We start from the raw sequence: 26684 nt of genomic DNA, 5'->3' as shown, positions 1-26684 counted from the left end.
ATTCAGTCAAAATAAAAAAAAATGCATAATCTTTCAATGTACATCATTTGTCTAAAACATGAAGATGGATTAAAATTAAAATTTCATTAAAAAAGGTATATTATATATATACACACACACATATATGCCTTTGCTCTATAGATCCTGTCAGTGTCTCTGCCAATACCATCTCCTCGACCTTCTGTCCATGATATAAGTACTGGCATTTCAATGAGTGGGGTAGTGTGGTTTAAAGGTAACTCTCAAAAAGTGGCAGCTAATTTTTTTGATGCTTGTTAACCTGTCAATTTGAGCACATATTTTTACCACTTAAAAGTCAACTTTTTGTTCCAGAGTAATTCCATTTGCATTATGTTTTGCAGGGCAATCAATAATAACCCCACAGCTGTCAAATCTGATTAGTGTACATTTAAGATGGAGGAAGGATTATTCATATAACATATCCGCAACTATAAAGTACGATGGCTGGATGGTTAGTTGAAACAAACATCTAGTCTGAATGTGCCAGCTCATACTGATTTACATAGTGAACGGATTCAGCAAAGTGTATTACTGCAGTACAAAAGAATGCCCTTAATTCTCATTTCAAACACTTCTACTGTAGGGGTCATCAAACTCTATATTTCTATATTTTAATTTTGATTTACCCTGACAAAAAGCTGACAATGTAAACAGAAGGATTAAAGATGACTGCACAGAGATGTACGAGTTTTGTCTCCTAGCATTATATTCAAAAGAGATCTCATTCAGAGATTGTGGTGCTAGTCATAAGTGGTAATGCAAAGCATCACTGTGAGCACATAGCCACTTCTTATTTATAGTGTCTTCTTTATTGCAGTAATCTAATAGGTAATAGTTAATAATAGTTAAGCATTAAAAAGTAGCTGTTCAGTCATTTTAGTTACTTATCCAGACTCTTGTAAGAATTAATATTATGAAGCTGGAATTAGATTTTTAGCCTCCAAGAAGTCAGTAAAAGTTTCCAAAAAGTGAACGACTGCAAGAGTTACATTTGTCTAGTGCAGTTTATTTACTTAGACTCACTTAGATCCCTTACAAGAATTTGGTGTTTCAAGTGAAACAAACAAGTGACAGATATTTCACTGGTGAAGTCTCCCCTTCAGGGGAGTCAGGATTAAGAAAAAGGCAAGAACAGCCTCCTGCTAGTACATTCACACTGAGGAGAGATGCTCTGCCTTTCCAGTCCTATGAAGGACCTGTTCAAAAGTAATCTCAACTCTGCCCATCCTCTCCAAATCCCATTTAGTTCTGAGCATGAGACAAATATTACAAGCATTCAAAGCTTCAAAACAGAGAAAGAAAGTCCAGTCAAGAGAAAGAGAAAGAAAGTCCTACTGTAAGACTGTACAACATATTGAATGTATATTGAAGATATTTCCTAAAAGATTTCTGGATAAAACAAGCTCAGGCAAGGTCAGCTCCAGCAACTCTTAAAATGTCATTTATATTCATTTAATTTTGCTTTGACACTAAAGGATCTTGACTTATAAACTGCGTGGTCTATTACATCAAGCCTCATTTTCCAATTGAATGTTAATTAAAGCACCTTTCAGTGGAGCCACACAGACAAAAATGGCCCTATTATAATAAATTGCATTCTTGCAGATTAATGAAAGACCAAATACATGTGGATGACTTGCCTTTTGTACAAAAAAAAGCTGTTTTGTTACAGCTGAAATTCTTACCAGAGAGTCCAAAATAATAATAAATCTTACCTTTACTGGAGTAGCACAAATAAAAATGCCATGTCAACAATGAAATATAAGAGACTTGCAAATAATCTAAATAAATGCAAAACTGTCTCTAGTCATATTATTAAATAAAGGCTGCACATTCTATTTTCCAGTGTCTCATTTTGCATGACTTGTTTTGGTACAGCTGTTAGCCATGCTGTTTTACAGACACATATACATTATTACACCTGAATACAGTTTATCCACTCAGTGATCATTTTCGTCATGAAGTCACTTGCTTTTAAAAGCAAATGTTTAAACATTGCATGTTTTTCTTATGACCTTTTGTGACTAACTCCTGTAGTTAGAGGCAACACTGTTCGATGAAAAAAAAATAAAAAAAAGATAGCAGTTTCCTTTAAAATGAGTCACTCAGCAATCATTGTGAAGACTGCCATCAAATGAGGACAAATAATACATTTTGCTGCCAAGAACCTCTGTGATTGGGAGTCACTCACTCAGCCAGTAACCAGAGTCAAAATTCACCAGGATAATTCTGAATGTCATATTAAAATATTGTGTGGAATCACTAAGATGAGGCAGTGGAAGCTCAGCAGGTAAGGATGTATGCTAGTGATGTGTGCTACTGGAGGTCGTCAGCTCAAATTTCAGGGCTGCCAAAAAGATGCTACTAGACCATTAAAGTGTCGGTGAAATCAAATTGGTGTTTCTGAGATCTTCTGTACCTGTTCCCCATGTTATGGACACCAAGATGTTAGAATATCTGGAGGGAAAAAATGAAATATTTTGGGAGATATTATTATTATATTATAGTTTTAATTTTAAAGTTCATCACTTTTGGGAAAATTATTAAAATATTTTTGATGAGTCATCCTGTACTAGTTTTGTATTCGCCCAATTACATGCTCTCGAGAATGCATATGTCCCACCCCCCGGGCCTCTACAGTAGCAGTTTGATTGTTGGTGTGTTTTTGGCTGTGTGTCTTTCTGCACTCTGTTCCCTTTTTCCAACCACCTCTTGGTGGGGAAAAAATATTTAGTGCGTATTCATTTGAAAGAGAGTGAAATTTGTGCAAGTTAGCGGTTATGTAACAGGCATTCTATTAGGAGGAGTGTTTTAACAACTTAGGGCTGTTCAGTGCTGGAATGTCTTGCTACGTCTGATTGATTGAGATCACTTTTACACCACTGGGGCTTCTCCATCAGTAAGAGTAAGTAATATAATTTTGTCCAGCAGAGAGACATGTCAGATGATCATTGCTGCCACTGACAGTTGACCTTGACTCAAACGTGTGGCATAAACCCAATAAACACATGACATATAGGATAATCTAGCAAATCCTCCACAGTTAAACTAAGCTTTTGTTAAACTCTTCACTGTTCTCTGGATTTAGCTACTTCATTCACCAGCTGCCATGTTTGTTTAGACTTGTTGGAGGTGTGGCATATCTTGAACGCTGTTGCCTTTTGTGTAAATCAGTCAAGCACTTCAACACACAATTACTTTTTCTTCCTTTTTCCAAAGAAAATGTCAACATATGGAAACAAATCACGGTTCTCAAGCCATTTCACTTTAAACAATGTGCTGACCCTTAACTGCTTTGCTATTTACTAACTTAGTTGGAATCTAAATGACACTTTAGGTTACTTTCAATGAGTCTGTTTGCCAAATGAATCATTTCAAATTATAGACTGGGGAGGAAAAGGACATGCAGATCACAAACATTGCCATGTTTCTATGCACACAAGAGTCAGGACCTTTATGGTTCAACCAGAATTAAGAGGTCTGAGAGATTGATGGAATCATTCTATAAGAGTCATTGACCTACACTTATCATAATAGCTCATCTAGTTTCTGAAGCAATGTTTCCAATGCAAGAACACTCTCTGAACCTTTTAAAATTTAGAATTAACAAACAGTCTGGGTGAGCATGCAATGCCACTGAATCACACCAAAAAGTTGTGAAAGTGTTCTACCTCTTACCCTACATTCACACTAGCAAGTGTCAAAGTGACAGGCGTCCATTTAGTTTATATGCAAACGTGTAGCATAGAGCTGCGATTTCAGCAACAGCAGCAAGCGACAAAGTGACATTTGAGCAGACATTCAGCAGACAAGGCAACATTTGAATTGAGACGTTCTCGATTCCATGCCTATTAGGTATGACATGGTAAAGCAACAAATCCAATTGATTGGCTTGAATGAGTCATTGAACCAATCGCCCACTTACAACTTTAGCTCCTACCTGAAGTTAGTCCCCATTTACAGTTTAATGTGCAAAAATGGAAGAAAAACATATAACAGTGACATCATATCATCATTGGTACTTCTGGTGAGCGTATGTATCTAGTACAGTTAGCTTGTTTTGCTAATCTGCTAGTGAAGCTAGTTTAAAGCCTATTATGTAACATGTAAATCAAACAACCAATTTTTCAAACTGATAATTATATAATTTATGTTTAAAAGGTTAGCCTTAGAAGCTATATATAGCTAATACCACAGGGTCATGCCAGGGTCATGGTTTTCATGCCAAAGTGGGCTAGGTTTGGAAAAGGGTTGCAGGTGGAAAAAGCAAGTTTGTGGGTAATGTTATTGTGGGCTAGTTTAAAAATAGTCTGCGGACACCAATAACTTGTTTTAAAGCAAATAATCAGAATTAAATCTAAACAATTTCCACAAAAACAGAGAAAAGGTAAGTGTAGATACATTGTCTGCAAAGTTCAGAAACATTTCTGTTGCAAGATATTCAGCAGAGATTGAAGAAAGGGGAAAAAGGAGTTATGAAGGATTTCTGATTGTAAAAACGCATATTCCAGATATTACAAATAAATGTATGTACACCATGGTGTACTTGGTGAACCCACACAAAGACTGAAAAAAAAGAAGAAAAATGCATCTCCTCTCCTCTTTCTCTTTCCAAGCTTTTCAAGCTCAGGTCCTTTTGTGTGTTTTTGTTGAGACCTGGCAACCCTGTACTACAGTTTCTCATCAGAGCTAAAAGTGCAGGAGAGTGTAAGCTCATAAGTGACAACAGTTGTGGTCACTACTCACCCACAAGAGACAAACTACAAATGACATCAGCAACTTGTTTGCTGCCAGTGTGAAAGTAGGCTTACTTCTTGGCAAATATAACATAATAAGGAAATATGTAGACAATCAGCAACTACTGCCAAATGAATTTTTCAGGTTTCTAAGCAAGAATAATGGTAACACTCTAGTGTGTCCCACTACAATAGCCTTCATTATATCCCTTGTGATGTGGAATGTTGGTGCATGAACAGAAAACACACACATATTGATGTAGGCAGTTGAATCCCCAGGGAGGAATTTGTTTACCTTAATTGTGAAAAATGAAATGTGCAGCAGTGGTACCTGATGGTGGATGCTCTTGGATTGGCAGCTTGAAATGCTGTAGCATGGTGGTTTCTTTGGCTGGGGAGACTGTAGCACTAAGCTGGAGGGCAGCTGTCTTGCAGGGAATCTGTCATGAGGACATGAGAGAAAAAGGATTACTGCACGGTTTCACAAGATTGCTGTGCTTCTGGCATGTTTCCCCCCTTTTCCTCCAGCGAGCAGCTCTTTTATTCCTCTTCTGATGAGCCACCATCCACTGAGAACTGTGGCACTCATTGCCTTCCAGCCATGAGCGTTTGGTTGTGCCTCCTCACTGGGGCCATGATTACTTGTTGATGTTTTGGTTACTGCCCCACGTGGTTGGTGTGATCTTTGTCCATAGTGCTGATCTCCTATTGCAGATACCCTTTGTTTTGGCTTGCCTTCACACACTGGACTGATTCACAGGCCCCTCCAAAAGTATTGGAACAGCAAGTCCAATTGCTATACACTGAAGATATTTTTGGGTTTGAGATCAAAAGATGAATATGACATGATAGATTAGAATTTCAGCTTTCATATCCTAAAATTTACATCTAAATGCGTTAAACAACTTTTTTTTTTTCAACTTATCAAAAATATTGGAACATGTGACTGACAGGTGTTTTTTGTTGCCCAGGTGTGCCCTGTTAGATTGATCGTTTAAACAATTAATAGCCCTGAATGTCTACTCTTAGTTTGAGCCCTGGGATTTGCTTATGAAGACTGTGTTTGTTGATAAAAAGGATAAACCAACATGAAGACAAGAGACCTGTCTATGGGAGAAACACCAGTCATTTTGAAGCTTAGAAACTAAGGAAGAAATACTGAGATGAGCCACAAGTTCTGGAACAAAGTCTAACCTCTACCAAAGTGATGGAAAGGCCGAAGTGTGGAGAAAGAAAGGATATGCTCACGATTCAAAACATACAGGCTTGGGTTTGCATGGCTACTTCTGGAACAGGTTTACTAATCTTTATTGATGATGTAACCCTTGATGGTAGCAGCAGAATAAATTAATAAGTCTACAGAAACATTCCTTATGAGGGAGGAACTTCATCATGCAGCAAAACAATGACCCAAAACACACTGCCAACACAACAAAGGACTTCATCAGGGGGAAAAAAGTGGAAGGTTTTAGACTGGCCAAGTCAGTCACCAGAACGTAATCCAATTGAGCATGGATTTCAGCTCCAGAAGAAGAGACTGAAGAGGAAAAACCCCACAAAACAAACAACAACTGAAAGAAGCTTTGGTACAAGCCTGGAAAAGCATCACAAAAGAAGTTTGGTGAAGTCAGTGAGTTGCTGTCTTGATGCAGTTATTGCAAGCAAGGGATATGCAACCGAATATTAAGTGTTATTTATGACTCTGTCCCTATACTTTTGCTCACCTAAAAATTGGGTGGTCTGCCACCAAAGGTGCCATGTTCTTAAGTTGGTTAACACATCTAGATGTATGTATCAGGAAATGAAAGCTGAAATTCTGATCTGTTGCCTGATATTAATCTTTTGATCTCAAACCTAAATGTCTTCACTGTATAGCAAAAACAAAAGAATTTTCCTGTTCCAATACTTTCGGAAGGGACTGTATGTATCCTTCTATGATATCCTCCTACTCATGTATTTGTTTTAAATTTTATTTTAAATAAATAAAGACTGTGGTAAGTATTATCATGGATTGGCATCAAGGGGTTATTTCCTGTTCTATGCTTTGATCAAACATACTGCACACACATGACATTGCAACAGCACATTGTGAGCACATGGTTCTTTGGAAAGTCTTTGGAAAGTACCAATATTATAGAAAAGAAAAAGGATTGAAGGAAAAAAGCAAATCCATGGAATCTGAGTTAAACGACTTCTAGAGAAACATTAAACAGTTATCGTCTACATCAAAATTCTTTCACAATCTTTCTTGATTAGAAAAGTTTTAAAGACCGACAAGTCTGGAGGTAAAATGAGCCTGTGTTCACCTTTTAAAATAACCTTGGTCTGAGTACTTTGCTGTGACTAACTTATAAAAGGTGCTTTTGCATGAGTGCAAGTACGTGACAATAAAGCTCTGGCCAGAGGAGCAGGTCACCATGGCAACAAACAACAGCAGAGCTCTATCTTTCAGTATAGAAGGAAAAAAAGCAGGATCATCTAGTTCTGAAAATTGATTGCCATAGATGAATAATACTATAGCCTTGTGACGAGACTATGGTGTATATTGGCTTGAATGCCCAGGGCCAGCTTCATATTTTCACAAAGAAATTGTGATGAGACCAGATGTAATTGCTTGTGAGGCAAATGAAATATGTAGGCTAGGCCATGTGTCTACTGACCTGGACTTTCATTTTACAGGTTATTCAACATCTTCATAAGATTTAATTCACTGGAGTCTTTTTTTTTGTTTAATTAGAAGTACTTAGCTTTGTTCTGGGATCCTATTCATTTAAATACATGACCTCGTTTTACTGGGAATCCAGAGTTAAATATTCAATTAAGAACATGTTAAACACGCTTTAGGACACTTTGCCTTTCATAATTCCTACTCCACAACAACCCTATTTACACAACCCAAGCTGTGTTTAACCTGGCCTTAACTTCCAGAAAGAAGTTAAGAAGTTTCACACATTTAAAAAAAAAAAAAAAAAAAGGTGTGAAAAAATTTATTACTTGAATGAAGCCCACACATCAGTGACTGAGCAAATTACTGATTTGTTTTGTCCAATGTGACATTTCTTCACTATAGTCATGAAACATTGAGTAATTTCTGCTAATGTTAACTTATTTACTGTTTGAAATCTGCACAGCACATAGGTTTAGGTCAAAAAGAAGCAGTAAATCTTTTAGATATAACAAATCATACAGCTGACATACTGTTTCCAGGTAAGATTCAATTAAGAGTCCATGTAGTCAGTTAAAATTCCATGTAGAACCACTGTAGAACCTGAGGAATTGGACATGACCATAACATATCGAGCAGAAACAAAAGTTTTATCTGGTCTATTTGGGCAGAAACATTGGCATTGTAGCAAACAACTGACAATGATATTTTACTCAAAATTAAAATTTACAATTGTCAATCTAGTGGAAAAATTTAATGGTCCTCCCTGCCAAGCTGTTCAACATAATGACCAAAAAAAGAAAAAAAAAAAACCCTCAAAACATTCATTCATTCATCTTCTGCATTTCCGAAGGTAGAGGTCAGACAAATCATCCTAATGACCCCACGACCCCTATTTGTACCCTGCCTGGATTAGGGTTACCAGGACCCATGCTTTGAACCAAGCGTAGGGGATGGTGTCTGTAGATGGACAGTCTTAGACAGACTAGACCCTTGTAATGGATAAACAACCCCCTTTAAAAAAAAAAGCTGACCTTGTCTAATACAGTCCCTTCTGTTCTTTGATTCAGGGAGAAATGATTGTAATCCTGTTTATCTCTATAACACTGAAAAGCAACATTTAATCAATCACAAAAGTAAAATGTTCTTTTGACATGATCAGTAGTCACATAATCTACATAATCCAAAACTGAGTTCCCTAGAGTCATCATAATATGATATCATAATATGATAGAGCGTATTATTACATGCCTTATTGGTGCCTTGATTTTCATTTAATCTGCCTCAGTGATGCATCATTGCTTACCCTTTATGATCTCATTTTGTTTTATTGCACGTGTATTGTGCCTCTCTGGCGATATTCTCATTTACTACCCTGCAATAAAGTGCCCACAAGTTTTAATATACAGCCTTTTTTTTTTTAAAACTATTTTATATGAAAATGTGAAGAAAACTTATAGATTCTACAGGAAGACCAAAAAAAACCCACCTATACCGATCTAGCCCACAGAATACAAAATAAAATGTAAATACAGTGCTGAAAACAGTATCTTTTTATTTTATAACTGTAGCTGAATCCCAAGATTTACTTCCCTTAAATTTTTAACCATGTATGATGTATGTATGATGACATAAGCACCTACCTCCCTGTAATGGACAACCAGTTGTGAAGACATGCAATATTAAGAAAGCCTTCTTTCTACATCTCCAGAATACCAAGCATGATTTGCAGGAAGCCTTGTTTAATGTTTGTTATCATTTTGATAATTTCATCAAAATAAGATATTCACCAAACCTCAAAAACAAATGAATACTGATTTACAGCATACAAAAAACACAGAATAACACACACACACACACACACACACAACACATAATTACTCATGCATAGTTCTGAACAGCTAATTAGTCTTCAATAACTGAAATTATATACCAAACAGCAGTGTCAGAAAGCTATCACATTGACAATAATGTTAAATGGAAGCTTTCAGCATGGTAACTACAGCACTGGAATCTGAAATCTGACACTGCAGTGGTTACTAAGGGACGAATAACAATAGAGTCAGCAGAGAAACATGTGAACCACATCTGCTCAATAAGCAACCTAAGCAACACAATCTGCAATTTTTATGCTTATAATTCTAATGTTTGTTTTTGTGCAATAATCACACACATGGCTGCATTATGTTATAGTAGCACCGGTCCTTACCACAGGCAGCACAAATTAACATTATTTCTCTATTGGGCATTTATCAAGTCAAGTGGCTTTATTGTCATTTTAACCATATACAGCTAGTTATTACACAATGAAATGAAACAATGTTCCTCCAGGACCATGGTGCTCCACAAAACAACTCAGAACTACAAGAGACTACACATTTCTACGTAGAGTGCACATGAAAACATGCAAATGGCTCAAGACAGTACAATGACTACCAAAACAGGACAATAGGCACAGTAAGAGACAGTGCAGCGCCGACTAGTACACAGTTCTAGTAAGAAAGTGAATCAGATACAACAGTAGTGCAAAAGAGTAACAATATAATAAGTTGCTGTAAATGTAAACATAACATACTATGACAGTATTCAGCAGACAAGTTTATACTATATATGGACATAGCAGTTATTGGGGTAACAGCCTAAATAGTGACAAAAAATTATATACAATATTTTAGAAATACTGTAGCAGCAAAAAATGCAGGTAGTAAATACAGAGATGTGCAAAAATTGCAAGCTGGATACAAAGGAATTTAATCAGTTGCAGGAGCATTTATTAATCCAAGTAGTTCAGAAAAAAAGCTTGTATCTTACCAGAGTTTGTGTAATTTACATATAAAGAGTCTCCTGAATGTGAAACTTGATTGATAGGCTGCAAATTGTATAATTGACTCAAGTTATTGCACTTTACAGTATATACAGATTCTGTTGTCAAGTTTAAATCACTTACTTATTTCAATTACAACTTGTTACTTTCAAGTTGGCACAAGCAGTCATATATAAAGCTTGGGGGACAAAAAAAAGAATGTTTATTAATACTAGCTAGTGATGATCCACAATGCATTTACATAGTAACTGCCTGGTCAGGGTCATGGTGCTTTAAATTTGGATATTAGACCTTGGACACAATTATGTTAAGACCAGTTATGAACTGGATTGATGAAGAGCCAGAATTCATACATTTCTAGCACTTCTACTGCTTGGGTTTCTGTTTTCCAGAGTTTCTGGGGGCATAGTGGTAGGGCTTGTTAAAAACACCACCACCACCACCACTACTTCTGGCATTAACTCTAATGCTGCCTTCAAGTGCTATCGGAATTATCATAAATAAGCGTTTCCCACTAGGGAAAGCTGCACATGAATGACCCCTGAAGTCGTAATTACGACTGGGAAACTCAGAGATAATTTTGATACTTGAGTTTCCAAGATGGGAGGAGTCCTAAACTTTCAACATGCCGGAGAAGAGTACAGTTTCTGTACTGAATGACAGGTTTTGTACATTTTTCCAAATGTAGCCACTTGTTAGCCCTTGCCACTTTGGCCATATTCTTTTATGTACATCAGCAACCATTCTGTGCATGTATTACATTACTATTTGGTGCACTAAACAGATACAGACACAGATAGTGGCATTGCGTTATACTCCTAACGCCTGTGGTAGGCTATGTGCTGCAATGGGCGAGCTGGTATTACTAGCTCTAAGATTTAGTACATGCCTCCATTACCAGATTTTTTTAAAGCTTTCTGTGTGATTTGCCATTTTATGGAGTTTTGTGGAAATCACCAAATGTAAGTCAGTTGTGCTGTGAATGTACTTGGTAATTTATGAGTGATTTGTCAACTGAGGAATGTGAATATGAAGAAATTAGCATTATGGAAAGTTTTGTAAATCTGGCAGGAATTTTTATTTTTTTCTATTTTTTGTTTAATTTGGTCCCTGAAAACATTTTTTTTAAATGTTCACAAAACTTTAATAAAATATTGGTATATGAGGCTGATTATTGGTACATCAGCATGGAGGAGGCTAAACTTATACAACCAATCACTAAAACAAATGTTTTCATTTGAGAGTAATGTAGACATTATTTAACAGATTCAGCTAAATCATGAACTTCATAAAAAAATCCTTTAAAAACTTTTTTTTATTATTTAAATTAAATTTTCTAATAAATTCTCCTTCATTAGCAGTTTTATAGATCTTGTCTCTTGGTGGAACCTAAGAGCTGTGTGTTAACCTACTGAGAATGTAAAGCTACACAAAATCCTTTATGGCAGAAAAAAGTTTTATAGTGCCTCAAGTAATGTCTATATAACAGAGCATATTGGTTGCTAAAGCAGCATCTTTCCCCTGAAGTACATTCTAAACATTAGTATGTATAGAAAACTATTGCATCTGGTCCCACTAATCCTGAACTTGGCCTGATCTTTAACTGCAGGAATATTTATAAAGGAGAAAAAAGTTAATTATGTTGTCAATATCAAGTAAATCCATATTGATCACAATAACAAACCAGCTCCTTTTTTTGACACTGTCTGATTTTTATCCACAGTGATTTATTGCTATATTAATCTAGTTTGGCCTGGATTGTACATTGTGAACTCTGCTAAATAAAATTACTAACGTAATAAAATTCTAAAACTCACCTTTATGTGAATTTCCATGTCCAGCATCTTTTTCACAGTAGTCACTTTAATGGTTATTGCTTGCAAATGATGAATATGTTCTGCAAACCAGTATATTGCCTGTCAATGAATAAATTTGATGATTTTACCCTGTTAATATCAATCTCAGTTTCTAATATATATTTTATCGCCTTGGGCAACACTCAGTTACTTTGATCCTCGGCAAGCTTCTGCATAAAGGATTATAAGGAATAGTTCCATTAGCACGAAGGAAACGGCCTCTTTTATCTATAACATCAAAGTTTATTGGTTGCCCATTAAACATACACATTTATGTCTCCCTGGACACAAAAATGTTCGTTAGAGTAATTTCTAAAAGACATCGTTCACATAAGCCAGTCTTGTTGGTGCATTCTTACATGAACACTGGTTGCATCATGGGTGTTTTACATGTCCGAGCCATATTAAATGAGAAATGAAGTAAAAGTCTTATTTCATGCACTTTAGGCTTTGGTTAAATGGTGCTGTGTTTTATGCTTGTTCATCCTCACAAAGCATTTATAATAAGCGACAACATGGCACACTACCAATTTTGCTTTGAGGAAACTTACTTTTGCAAATAACTTGTAAAATGTGAAACAGTTGTATTTAACATATAAATTGTATTTAGCAAGTTTCTGTGATCCCTGATCAAGTGCTTTGAAATGTCAATGTAACACTGGATGGTAAGGAATGGAGTGGAGAAAATAAAAGCAATCTTGTTTTTATTTCTGCAGGGTGTCCCACTTAAACCACAAAAAATACTATGACAAGAATGTAGGACACTTCTGAAAGTATAGAGGGTTAGACTGAAAAAGCTTTCACTGTAGCTTGAAAGATTCATTGCTGTGATGAAGTTCACCACATCGAGAACTCATTGACTCAAATCCCTCATGCCTTGTTAAATGGCATTGCAGCTCCACAGAGACTTGCCCCAAACTCACAAGGCAGATGTTGTTGCCGAAAGCGACAGGGTCTTCTGGTGCAGCGTGATCCTCCAGGACCAACCAAAGCAAACACAAAGCAGATTTTCATCAGGGGCTTCTCCTGTTGTTTGGCTCTGCAGTGTACACACAACAACTAACTGTGGATGAGCAAAGGCCCTTAAGTGAAAACCACAGATGACAAAAAACATAAGAGGTGACGAGGAAAATAAGCAGGCCGGGTGATGGAGAATTATGGTGGGGAGCCTTAATTCTCCATAGCCACCAAAAATAATTAGGTTGCAAACACAAACACCTGTGGATGTTCACCTAGGATGGCTAAAGCTGGACTTAATTTCCCCTCTGCAGGGAAATGCTCTCCAAGGTGCAAAGTGTTGATGAGTGGCCTAAGAGTAAATGTGCTCAGTGCAGTTTTATTTATATTTGGCTTGTTTGTCCAGTGCTACACGTGAACAGGCATGTGAATGTGTCCTGGCTGACTGACCTTGATGCCATTGTTTTATTAATCTGTAGAGCAACAGGGTAAAATATTCAGCTCAGCAGTTTACAGTTTTATCAACAAAGACAGAATAATAAATCCCATCCTTGTCTTCTGATTTCTAATTTGCTATTATAGCATTTCCATTTTTTTTGTAGAGTTTAAATAGCATGCTGTGGGCCTGCTAATCTTACATAGTTATTGACATACATTAGAGGATGGGTATAAGGTTTTATTTGGGGCAGCCACATCAGATTATTTGCTGTTAGCAAATGTCTTAAGGAGTATTATTTTGGATTTTTGTTGAAGAACAACAGAACTACCAATGGTCATAGAGATGAAAAGAGAAAAGGAAAACAAACAAACAAAAAAAACCCACCAAATGGTATCAAGTGGGGCTGGGGCTGGGGCTGGGGCTGGTTTCTTTCTAGCCCAGACTGTAGTGTCCTGCAGTCTATCAGTGACAGTCTCTCAGGTAATTGTGCAGAGTGAAATAACCCCTAGATTTGATCTTCATTTTAGCTGACATTGTTCAGACCGCTGTGCTAACACATCTGTAATATGAATGTGCACATCATGGGTGTAATGAATGAGAACAATGTGGATTATTTTCTCTATTATTGTTCTTTGCCCTAAAATACCATTGGAGGAGAAACTAAATGTGTATAGACTGAACCCAAACTGTCCAATCAAAGAACAAATTACAAAGGGACAGCTGACAAAAATGTACATTTAAGTGTTTTTCAGTATGAAAAAAAAGGGTTACAACTTTTCTGTTCACCATGTTTGGTATTTATGATGCCAGCAGAGCATTATAGATTTGAAAAATGTAAAGAAAATTTGATATCAAGAATACAGCTCCTATCTGTCTTTTAAGTATTTGTGTAAGTTTGCACCACATCATTCCTCCATCTAGAACACATGATATAATGCACCGCTCAACACTAATAGTTTCATTGTTAAGTTATTGTTAACCATTTAATTTTAGCCCTCACATAATATACACACACACACATATGTATGTGTGTGTATCTCAAAACACTTAAAGATTAAGATTTAAAACAAGTGTTTTTTTTTTTAAACAAGCAACCCTTACAGAGCAAGGAAATCAGGCATAAAAACACATGAAATAGCAGATAAAATTAGATTATTATCTAATATTCAGCACACACTTAAACCTGAGGCTGAAAAGCACATAGACATAGATAAATACACTGAATACCAACTACCAGTCATGAAGAAATATATCTGAGACCCAGCATGACATCACAACAGTATGCATAGGCCTATATACACAACTGGGATTTTGAGAGCTAACTCAGTGTAATGAGCCCCTTGACAGTCCTCACCTCATTTGTTAAATTGGCTAATTAAAAAGACATTTAGTCACAAATAAAACCTGTGTGCATTAAATGAACATATCTCCAATGGTTACACACAATGTTTCTGCACTGAAAAGAATCATGCTCTTGAGCATTCATCAACATGTTATGAGTTCTTTTTTTGAAAACAAAAAGAAGGCATTTATATGTAAATCACTCAGTGAATAAAATCCTAAAGGCAAAAAAGATGCAGAAATGATTTTAAAATAGCTGAATTCGAGGCCTAGCAGGATACTTGGCCCTGCGTATATGACTGCCGACTGCACCAAGCCGCTACACCTGACTTCATATGACAACAAGCATGCTATTGCACATACACACTCATTCACACAAGATAATTAACCTACTAATGTAATATCCATCTCATGCCATCCTCATCATTACACATTTGACATATGAACTAGACATTTGGCAGAACATGACAAGAGAAATGAGAGTCAGCTTTTCATGTCATCTATTCATATTCACATGCACAGTGGGAAGCATTATCTTTCCCAGCACAATACTGTTACTAGTCCATTACAGTACTTTAATTGTGGGTACAGTATGTTGCATTTTACACCAGAATAATGCTTCATTAAAATGTAAAGGGTGGAATTATAAGTCTGGAGACAGGATCTTCACAAGTCCTTCAGATGGAGAAATACGGGAGTGTATTCGGTGTTCTGTTTCAGCCTGTCATGCATCTTGTCTCCCTTCCTGTCTAACTAAATGTGTGAAATCTTACCCACTATATTGCAAGATTTTCATTTGTGTGATACCATATTCAGAAAGGCTTAGCTCATTGTATGATAAAAGAGTCTTCACATGACATGTACCACTTATCTATCTCCTTATGTACATTCTATCCACTTATGTTGTGGCATGACACTTCAGGTCAGAACACCCTGGTACAGAATACACCCACCAGTAACAAGCCTCAGCATAAAGAGAATGAAACAGATTTGAAACATCAGAGAATGTAAAGGAAAATCAAATAATGCTACAAATAATTTCCTGATTAGCCCTTGTGGGATACATTATTAGATATGCATATTTATTCAAGCTTTAATTATCTTTAACAATATTTTGTGCTGTAATTTGCTTACCTTTTATTTTACCGGAGAGGTTTGTCTTTATATTTATATATTTGTACAATTTGTATTTCAAACAAACTATTATCAGTGTTCACTCTAATCCCATTTAATCCCATTATCTAAACCTGATTCATAGCTATTTTTAATAAGAATGCTACCATTATTTTAGCAGTAAACACCTAGAGCTAGCTAGTGATAATGTACAATAACATTATGATAATAGCAATAACTTGATACCAATTTTTCCAAAAACATGTCGACACGCCTAGGTAAAGAACATTAACAGATAACTAGTGCTAACTAGTCATTATTAGCAATTACTAGCTAGTGATAACAAGCTCCATACTTTAGTGAATATGCTATCCAAATAATGAAAACAGCATTAATATCGTAAAAGAAACCAATTACTATCAAGGATAAGCAAACAGGTAGCTTCTGCATAAAATATTACATTACAGAGTAACTGACGATAGCAATTGCTTACTACTGTAGCTGGCAATAACAAGCTACGTCTTTCAGTAAGTACACTATCCTCTAAAGTACTGATAATAATATATAACTTAGTATAAGTAAGAAAGTATTTCAAGGATAAATAAACAGCCAACTAGCTATCGTTTAATTACTGATTTACAATTATTGCATACCTATGTTTTCTATGATAAAGTTCTACTTATCTGTGTTGATATTCTAGCAAAAGCAGGTTAGACGACAGCTAGTGATAACTAGCAATTAACAATTACTTGCTAGCTAACTACAAGTCACATACTTCAGTGAGTACAATATCTTCTAATAATTACAACAGTCTATCATTTAGTGCATCAGATAATAAATAGGCATCATCTGCTTGCTAATTTACAATTATTGAAGACTCATTTTTTTAAACATATGTTGATATGTCATAGCAAAAGCATGTTAGAAGGTAACTAGCAGTAACAGTTACTAGCTAGTGATAAGCTACATACTTCAATGAGTGCACGGTCCTCTAAGGAATTATAATAGTAATTTAGTATATCAAGAGTAAACTTCTGGAGTAAATAGTGATCATGCTAGTAAAGTATCTCTACTTTTCAGTAAGGTGCAGTCTGTTTTCTCTCTCTTGCAGACAGTGACTGGAAGATTTGAGACGAATTTCCATTTGTTAGGCTAAAATACAGTAGTATTTTAATACTGTATTACTTTAAATAAACCACTGTGATCACTGTAATTTGCAAATAATTGTATGCAAAACTATTACCCTACATATCATTCCCATGATGCAACACATAGCAAATGGGTAACAATATAGGTCCTAGAGAAATATCCCGAACTCAGAAATCCTGATTTAGTCCCGAGTGCTGACTATTACCACCAGCGTCAAACTAACACCAGACAGTGCTGTAATTATACAGCAAAAGTGTTGTTTCACCCTTGTAATTTTGCATGATATACTGAAATGAAACAAAATGATAAATTCAGCTTTAATTTGTCAGTGTTTGGATCTAAACTACAGTATTTAACACCATATCACAAATCACAGCTCTTTAAACAAGTATAACCTTCAATTTTAAGGACTATACGTAATTAGACACTTATTTTTGAATAAAGTTGACACATTTTGTACTTGCCTGCAACTCCTTTGCAATCACTTCTTGAAAGTCTGCACAGACTGCTAATGCAGAGTTCTGCCAGGCCTGTAATGCAGTCATCTTCACTTTCTGTACATTCCTTTTTTTGCCTTCAGTAAATAAAACCTCCATAAAGTTCAAGTTAGGTGACTAACAGTCATGAACATTCCACTTTTTGGCTCTAAAAATGGTCTTCACTCCTTTATGTTTGAGGTCATTATCTTGCTGCAGTGTGAGACATTTGATTGGATCTGAGCAGTTAAGACAGATGAAGCAAAAAGACAGTAAAAACAAGTGAGCCGCTACCACTCTCAGCCATACATGCCACCCTGTTTCACAGATGAGATGGTACGCTTTGGATTACGAGCATGATTATGTTCTATTTTCTCTACATATTTCTCTTTCCATCACACTGGTACAGGCGAGCCTTCATCTTATCTCTTCATAAACTTTGTTATAGAACTCTACAGGCTCTTTATGTACTTTGCAGCAAACCCAAACCTGGCCGTTCTGTTCTTGAAGCTTATCTGTGTCTTACACCTTGTGTGAAACCCTCTGAGGTCATGTTGGTGTATTCTTTTCTTTTCAAGTAATCTTTGACATATCTGTGCCTACATCCTGCAGGTTGTTTCATGACTGAAAATATTCTTTGGTCCTCCACTACTGTGGTCTCTTATGATTTACCACACTGTGTACTATTTCAAACCTCACCAGTGTACTCTTGATCCTTAACAGTGTATCAAAAAGTTGATTTGAACATTTTTAGGGCCCGCATATGTTCATGTTCCGAAAAAGATATCCAGACATCTTGTCCTTGAAACAATAATTATTACAGAAAGTTCTCATATTTTCCTTTTTTTTTTCCCCATTATTTCATGTTCATTTTATGGCTAAAATTATGACTGCAACTTAGGAATATTACCCATTTCTGCACCCAGTTTTCATTTTATGAAAACAAAATCTCTGGTACCAGAGAACAGAGCATGCAGAATACCTTTTTTTTGTAATTCCAGGTCGGAGTTTGCGCATTAAAATGTACTGTGGGCATTTTTAAATGTATGGCTTCAGGAATATTTGTAGATTTTGCGTGGTGAAACATGTAGAAGCAAATAAAGGAGTCTTTCCTTTAAAAAAAAATTTAGTGTGCCAAGAAAAAACAAATAAAATAAATAGCTGCCCCCCCCAAACCCCAAATATATAAATTCAATGACTTGTTTTTGAATGATTTATTCTGAATCTTCATCCTGATGAACTATTTTTTTTTATTGAGACTCACATTAATTTGGTCCTCCTTTTGAGGGACAACAGGTTATAGTTGCAAACACCACTTTACCTGGAAACTGGAATCTAGTCCAAACTTTTTTTTTTAAATTCTCTAGACCAAGAAATAGTAAACAAAAAACAAAACAAAAAAAAAAAAAAAACCTGCATTGTACACACACGTTTAATATGCTCGACTACTGTGCCAAAACAGTTGTTCCACTATCCAATTACTTGTAGAGAGTACTGTATACTGTTTAAGTGCGAGTGCCAGGTGATAGATGCGCATCCATAAGTGTAGGAGTAAAACTCTAAATGTGCATACTTATACTTGTTTACAGACTCACTTAAACTTCAGATGATAGATGTAATTTATATAGTATTTTTAGCTAATGAGCTATATGTTTTGAAGCACTGTACTCTTCCTCTTGCAACTACAAGAAACAATGTTTTCATATTTAGATACTGTAGTGAAACTTGGAAAAATGGAATAGTGTAATTTATTTATTTTTCCCCTCTAAAACCCTGGCTGGGTCTGAAAGTAATATACTGTACATACACTCACTGTTCACTTTATTAGGACCACCTGTACACTCATGCAGTTATTTAAGTCAGCCAATGTGGCAGCAGTGCAATGCATAGAATCATATAGGTCAAGAACTTCAGTTAATGTTCACATCAAATATCAGAATTGGGAAAAAGTGTGATCTTAGTAAATTTAACCATGGCATGGTTGTTGGTGCCATATTGTTTGGTTTGAGTATTTCAGAAACAGCTGATCTCCTGGGCATTTCACACACAATGGTCTCTAGAATTTACACAGAATGGTGTGGAAAAACAAAACAAAACAAAATAGCGAGTGAGCAACAGTTGCGTGGGTGGAAACACCTTGTTGATAAGAGAGATCAGAGGAGAAGAGCCAGATTGGTTCAAGCTGCCAGGAAGGATATAGTAACTCAAATCACTCCTTACAACCATGGTGAGCAGAAAAGCATCTCAGCATGCACAAAACATTGAGCCTTGAGGTGGATGGACTACAAAAGCAGATGACCACATTGGATTCCACTCCTGCCAGCCAAGAACAAGAATATCATGGGCACAGCTGAAGATTAGGGGGAGAGGGGGGAGAAAGAAGAGAAAAAAATAAATAAATAAAATAATTCAGTCTTCAGCAGTTACAGACATTAGGTAGTATGTGCAGACAGCAGTTAGTAAGAATGCAGAATGTATGAATGATGGAAGAACATATATGAATCTAGTTTTTAATGCCCCATTTAATGTTAGCTTTGTGCTATTAGTGTTTCTGCAGGGAACTTACTACACACTGAGGAAAAGGGGAGAAAAAAAAAGTTGGCCAGAATTAATTTTTCCTGCTATTTTCTTCTGGTGTAAGTTTGGTAACATTATTGGAAGTAGATGTTGACCTGGCTAAGTTTAAAGGGTTAACTCCTCAGCCTCAAAATTTAAAGAACTTTCTCGGACCCATCGGGCCTGAGCAACCAGGATCATGCATTTTCCATTTTGTATACTCCGTTTTTAAGCACACACATGGTCATGACAAATAGACCTACCTAGTATTTTGTCTTTAAAGCCACTGAAGGAAAGGGAATTAGCCTGGCCTGTGAGAAGTAATTGAATTCTCCAAATCTTAAATGTTGGAAAGGTAGGCAATAGTCACATGAACAAAACACGATTCTACCCCATTTCTGCTGCTTGCCCCAAGCACTATATCCCTAGATATGTACAAACTATACCCACAATGTTTTTGACTCAAGAGTTGTGTAAAAATAGGAGTGTTGAGGAAATGTTCCACTTTGTCTTTCCTACTTGCTCTCCCTACCATCACCATCTGCCAATCATTATGTGATCCGACATGCCCACACACATTTGCACAGGTGGAGTTTTAATAGAGATTAACTGTAATTAAATTGAAGTTAAGCACATCCTGTATATTTAAATACCCTTATAGCGTTAAGTATAGTAATTAGCAATTCTTTATTACAAGCATAGTTTCAGTAGAGTTCTACAAAAACATTTAGACTGTATAAACCTTTGTGTTAAGTTTTAGATATGCTTTATGTATCCTTATACATTATCTTGCTGTTTTCTCTGCATGCATGTACACCACTCTTTACTCAGAGAACATACCACTCATCAAGCCACTTGTCTTTCATGGTTTCTGAGCAGGAGCCAGTTTGTATTATGAGGTATTAAAGAGGCATTAACAAATGGATTAGGAAACATGTATTCTAGCACAAGGTGCTTCAGTTTACCAAATGAGTTGCAGGGGAAGCATTGTTTGACCCTCTTTTAATCTGACTGAACCCGAAAGCTATGCTACACCATAACATTGGGACCCTGCTATTCCGAATTGTGATTAAACCAGTGCCCCTAAATTAACATGCCACTGGATCTCTAATTCTCAGTATTATTAACCATCTCAAATTACCCCAGCTAATCACGGTTTTAATAATTGAAAACAGGGGAAGATGATTGAGATTGGAAAGAATACAATTTTTATAGGAAGGAATACACGTTTAGTTGATGTTCTTGACTGCTGAAGTGGTTTAGGCACAGGATAAGTAAAATGTTATAAATGGCATGCCAGTGAAGGATGCACAGGTATATCAGCGCAAGCATTTCTAAGCACGAAGTGACAAGCATAAACACCCTCCCTCATTTCCTGTGCACAACTAACTGCAGAAGAAATAGCATAAGCCTATAAGCCTACAACCAACAATGCATTATATGAAACACAGATGTTAAACAATAGGCCATATAGTGTATTATGAAATACAATATTCAGAATGCATGTGAGTGGGTTAAAAAAAAAAAAAAACACTAAAAGTACAAAATGTTTTAATTTGTGAAACAAGTTAACACTTGCATGAAATCTGTGCATGTATGTTTTTAAAAAGTGCTTGAGCAAATTGTAAATCCGCACATACGAAACAAACTAATTCACTAGTCACCATTAACAGCAGCACATGTAAATGAGAAAAAACATGTTTAAATAAAAACTTGCAGAAGAACATCATTGTAAACCTCTGAGATGCTGGAAAGTCCAGCCAACCAGACGAATACAGTCACATATGCACCAAACACTCCACCTCCTCCAGACAAACCTGTGACCAATCAACAGCCTCCAGACACCAAATATGCCTTTCATTTCTTACAGCACACCTTGTTTCCATTCCTTGGTTCCCTTCAATGCATTTTAGCTCCCTCTTCTGAGAAAGGGAGGAAAGAATGCAAGGAATAGAAATTAGGACAGGAGGAATTGAGGACAAACATTTACCAAGAAACGTCCTTGTTCACTGAAGCATCACGCTAAAGTGACTCAAGTGATTATGGAGGACATGTCATTGTTGCACCGGTACATCACATGTAAACACTGACGCTTAAGATTCTAGTTATCACCTGAATTCTCATACTGCTATCTTAAATCCATATATAAAGTTCACTGACTTATCTAAGGATTAATGGTAATGTTTAATATTATTCATTTTGTATTTGCACTTTTTTTTTGGGATTTTTTGTGTGGGAATCTCATCATATGGCTGGGTCACATGCTGCAATATTTTAAAAAAAAAAAAAGGTAGGAAGTATCTGATCTGCCCTATTGTCCATCTTTGGGCTCCTGTCTGCTCTTCGTCTATAAATGTGTCATTTTGTAGACTAGTTACTTCCATTTTTACAGTAATTTTCAATCATTGTACTTGCCATTTACATACTAACCTACATGGCTATCTACATATGCTTCTTGTTATTTCTATGAATAAAGTTCATATCCACCATTACAGGTTTATGCCTTTTCACTAGATTCAGTTTGAGGTCAACCTTTGTTTACTTTAATAGCTTAGCAAAGTTTAGTTATTGTCCATTTTTTTTTTTCCACCAAAAAAAAAAAAAAAAAGAAAATTGCAGCTACATTTCACTGAATGAAACAGCTACAATCTTTCCATTTAATCATGGAGAACTAGGCTGCAACACGTGTACTACTTTTCAATTCAAACTAGAAAGCTTGAATACTTATGATGTGTACAATTAAAGTATTACTACATACTATGTAGATATACAGTGGGGCCCAAATGTCTATGACCACATTGAAATTCTGTTTTCCCCTCATTTGTAACTGAAAATAAAGCTTTAGAAATAAAACAAGGAAAGATTCAAATAAATATTCAAGATTCTGCACAATTTGTTGGCCACCATTTATATGTAAGCATTTGACATTTGTTACTTCTTTGTACACACACATACATTGAAGGTTACCGCTTCTGTTGAAGGTGGTCAGACAACCCCCCTATGGTTTTGATCCAACATGAATCAGGTTTTACACAAACTCATGAAGTCCATGCCAGCTCAAGTATAACCTGCCAGTAAAGAAAAGGGAGACATACAAAATAAATTTTCAACTTCATATAAATACTCTAAAATTTCAATTTTCACTCACGTTATAGCTGATAAGCTCACAATTAAACAAACATTCTGTATTAAATTGGTAAAGCTCACAAAACAGAAGCATTATCTTTAGTGGCCTCAGACTTTTGGACTTCACTATAGGCTAAAACAGTTCTGCATCTGTATCTTAACATTGTATTATCCTGCGAGTAAGGCAAGGGAAAGTAGAAGTAATTTAACTGAGAGAAAGAGAAAAATCTAAATAGCCTCCCAAGTCAGTAAGTGTTTGTATTAGCATCAACAAGTTCAATAAATTAAATTTGAAAAAAAAATGTACCACATTACCTGTGTCTGGGAATTGGTAGCAGAGGCAGATGCAAGTGCAGAAATCTATTTATCTTAGTGAAACACACAAAAACAAAGACTAGGAGCATAAAATTTAACAAACAAAAACACACATGGCAAGCCCAAGACCACAACATGAACCAAAAAACGACACAACACAACTACAAACAACAAAAACTAGACAATAAAACGCACACAATCCAGAGCTTAAATAATGACACTAATTAAGTGAAACAGGAAACATGTGCAGGTGATCAGTGAAGCATGTGACTTGGTCATGTGATGTGCTGGGGCTGATGGGTAGCGTAGTTCTGAGCTGTATTCGGCGCTACCATGACACTGTTATGGCATCCATAAAGAAAAAAAAAAAAACCAAAAAACCCAAAAAAATCAAAAGCATCCTCAACAGTATTCAAATAGTAGCATTTATATGCAAATTGATTAAAAACAGCATTAAGAGTGAAACCATTTTGCTTGAAAGAAGCAATAGTTTTATGTATCGCCTGATTTTTATTTAAAATAGAATGTATTGAACTTGAATCTATGGCTGCAGTTTTGCTAAAAGATTGATTAGTTTAATATAATTCTTTTATTGCATAAATAAATTAATAAACAATACTTTATAAGCATAGAACTCTCCTCTGTGGATCATTAGATAATGTGAACCATGTAAATGCTCCTAGTGGTGTTTTTCTTCTAATAAGTCTTCCCGGGGCATCATGGTAGTGCAGTGGGTAGCACTGGGATCGTAAACTTGGGTTGCTATCTGTGCAGAGTTTTGCATGTTCTCCCTGTTTCCACGTAAGTTTCCTCCGAACCCCTCATCCTCACTGTGGGAGGTGGAAATAGGCGGAAGTACGGGATGGACAGAAAGGATGATAAATCATGGGTAGTTGAACTGTCCAGGCTGTTATGGTTTGCATGAAGGGCTATTTGGATCCACCTGGAAAACTGCTGGCCAGACTCAGTGGGTACAACGTGATTATAAAAACATTCACACTGAAATGAAAATCACGGACTCAACCTTTTGCCTATTTTTACAAATTGCTTTACAATTACAGTTATTTTATTATAGGATGTTAATGCTGTCTAAAAGTTTTACAGCTTTTCATTTTTGCATTTGTAGAACATGCTCAATTGTAACTTACAATCATAGATTAAATGATAAAACCTTTTCTGTAAATTTCTAGAGATTTGTCATTAATCTACTGCGATAATTTGCAAGGCTTACATTTAAGAGTGACTCAGGGTTGCAATCTAGTGTTATTAAAGCTCAACTGTTAATGGTAATGAGAGGGCACATCACATCTGGCCCAAGGATAAGCAGAAGTCAGGATGACTGGCAAGGCCCTGACTGCACTGGCCAGGTGCAGAGTGGGAAGGGACCTCCCTGTTAACACATGGCATGACACTCAACCAGGGAGATTAATGGCTCTGACTACATGGCAGCGGAACGACCGGGAATCGCAAAGTATAATTGGCCTGGGCCAAGTATGGTCATGGACAGCTGCTCATAGCAGGAGCCAATCACACTCTGTCATCCCTGTAGTAGTTCACGATAGGTAAGTGGAGCACCATCCAAGTGATGATGGGTTGCCAATGTATGCACTTTAAACCATTGAAGTGGTTTAACTTCTCTAAAAAAAAATACCAGTGGAAATTCTTTTGAGGCTTACACATATGTCAAGGTATTGTAGGAAAATTGGTATGCTGACACTAGTTTTTGAGGTGATGTTTGTCAAGGCTGAAATGCTTGCTGTTTCACCAGAAAGTTGAGTAGATTTTAGAAGACAGATTATATTATTATTGTTATTATTATTATTATTATTATTATTATTGGATGAACCCTACCACTGTGGCCCTGGAGACTCTGGAAAACATTAAAAAAAACCCACAAGTGGTGCTCTTGAAAAAAGAAGCCATTTTTCATTCACAAATTATAACAACAAAAAGCTATTTGTGAAACATAACTTTATTCAACTTTTTCAACTCCTGAACCTCAGCTACTTCACATGAGTTTATAATTGGTCTCTTCATCTAACCCTGTGGACCTTTCTGGCAAGCTTACTAAACTTAAGCCACTCAAGTGACTGAGTAAGTTAGGAAACTGACTTTCAAAACATGATGTTTTTCCCAAATTAAGGGGCTAGTTTATAGTTGACAACAGTATGTGTCTAATACATATATATATATATATATATATATATATATATATATATATATATATATATATCTATCTACAGAAGCAAACCACTAACCACTGATGATAAATATCAATAAAAACATCAATAAAATACAGTTATTATGAAGGATACCAAGAATCCTCTCCCAGGAAGCTATAACACCCTGTTCACAGCATTCCTCTCTTGTTCTGCATAAACTCTTTTGACACCCACATGCTCATCTCATTTCACCAAAGTCCTTGTTCCTGCAGCAGATGTTTAAGACAATGTTAATATCTTAGTGACATTGAAGTGGCACTTTGCTATTCAAATTAGCTTTGCATCCTTCAATGCTAAACGGCCCCCTTAGTTGTCTGTAATATCGGTGCCTCTATAAACAGCTGTGACCCCACGCAGGAAGTCAGGCATCCCACTTCCTGTGGCAAGCTGTGTCGCTGGCTCTTCTGGCCAGAGATTGCTTTCTAATTGGTGTCCTCTCACCTCTTTATACTGAGATGCTTCTGTTTGACAGTTCTTGGCAGCAGGTGGAATGTCCTTGAAGAAGTAGAAAAAAGTCAGATCGGAAAGCTGGTATGTTAAAACACTTTCCCAGTTTTCCCACAAGGATGCCACCTGTGAGCAGACAGGAAGCTGCTGCACCCTGACACTGTCATTTAGGCTCAACTTATTTAATCACTCCATTTCAATTAGATGCGCTGATAACGAGGTTCTCCCCTTTTAACTAAGCCTGAGTAATGATGGGTTTAAGATGTGTGTGCTTCATGTACCAAGGGTATCAATTTACTGTTAGTCTTATATGCTAAATATAAGAGTTAAACATAATAGTGAAATGCGGTATAATAGTTATGGTGGCATTGCAGTGCAGCGCATAGAATTGCCACTTCACAGGTCCAAAGTCCTGAACTTGGTTTACTTCTGACCTTGAAA

At 36.3% G+C, this 26684-nt stretch overlaps 1 long non-coding RNA gene across 2 annotated transcripts; it reads right to left on the bottom strand.

Annotated features, from left to right (window-relative positions):
- Nucleotides 1-18807: 18807 nt before the first annotated feature.
- LOC113529263 (uncharacterized) lies at nucleotides 18808-23765 on the bottom strand. Of its 2 annotated transcripts, none has more exons than XR_003403031.3 (3): nucleotides 23575-23765; nucleotides 23089-23201; nucleotides 18808-19927 (listed from the first exon to the last, which is right to left on the bottom strand). It is a non-coding gene; the product is annotated as an uncharacterized LOC113529263 (long non-coding RNA). The 2 variants fall into 2 exon arrangements; XR_003403032.3 differs by lacking the exon at nucleotides 18808-19927 and adding an exon at nucleotides 21676-22055.
- Between the last annotated feature and the right edge of the window lie 2919 nt (nucleotides 23766-26684).

This window comes from Pangasianodon hypophthalmus, chromosome 7 (assembly GCF_027358585.1).
Source record: "Pangasianodon hypophthalmus isolate fPanHyp1 chromosome 7, fPanHyp1.pri, whole genome shotgun sequence".
NCBI classification, from domain to species: Eukaryota; Metazoa; Chordata; class Actinopteri; order Siluriformes; family Pangasiidae; genus Pangasianodon; species Pangasianodon hypophthalmus.
Note: the sequence above shows the minus strand (reverse complement) of the source record. Positions and strands in the feature narration are given on the sequence as shown.